Below are 951 nucleotides of genomic sequence, written 5' to 3' on the forward strand. Positions count from 1 at the left end.
GCATCACGATCAGAGGAATATGTGATAGCTATGACATCATGATCACATGCACAATAAAGCATCCAGATAAAATGGTTTAAGCTGACTAAGGCTACTGCTGCCAGCTATGGCCTTTTGCTTAATACTGTAACGTCATGATACAATTATAGTATAAAAAAAAAAAATGAGCTCACCGGGACCAGTTAGACAGCAGCGAAAGTTTAAAGAGACCTTTCCCACTACGCTAGGAGACAATCATCATTTTTTTGTTTTTACTATCTCCATGTCCCCCATTGGTGAGATTTCCCGGTCACGTGTCACCCAGAAAGGAAGTGATTGGCAGTAAAAACCTGCGCGGGTTGTAAATGTCTAAAATTGTCTACAAATAGTAACATTGTACCGGTAAGATTTCATTTTAAATGCTTCTTTCCCCCTCTCTCTGCCTCTTTATCAGGTGTATGTCTGTGCTGGGGTTAGCCTCAGGGCAAGGTCACACAACTCATTAAAGGAGAACTCTGGGGTGAGTGTTTTTTCCCCGTAGTTCTCCTTAGGGTAACGGGAGGACACAAACTAGCGTCCTCTCGTCACCCTAGGCTCAGTATATAGGGAGCTACAGCTCGCGGTATACTGAGACGCCGCAGACGGAGCGGATCCCGACAATTATGTCTGGATCCGCCCAGCTGAGCCCGGAGAGCATGCGGTTCTTCGGAAAAGCTTGTGAAGATTCTGTCATTCTGTTGCCTAGAGTTCTAAAACTGAATGTACTCCGCGGGGGTCAGATCCCCAAAATACCGGCCAAGTTCATCGTTTTTGGGGTTATTTTGTATTTGTGATCAATCTATCGGCAGCCATGGCAGCTCGTCAATACCTCAGCGGGCGCACAACTTAAATCTTGTCGGGGGAATGTTTTTTGCAATGGCGCAGTTCTACATCTGACCACTAGGGGGGAGGGGAGAAATTCTCCAAAGATGA

The sequence above is a fragment of the Nanorana parkeri genome, unplaced genomic scaffold (assembly GCF_000935625.1).
Source record: "Nanorana parkeri isolate BGI_ZX_2015 unplaced genomic scaffold, ASM93562v1 scaffold3184, whole genome shotgun sequence".
Lineage (NCBI taxonomy): Eukaryota > Metazoa > Chordata > Amphibia > Anura > Dicroglossidae > Nanorana > Nanorana parkeri.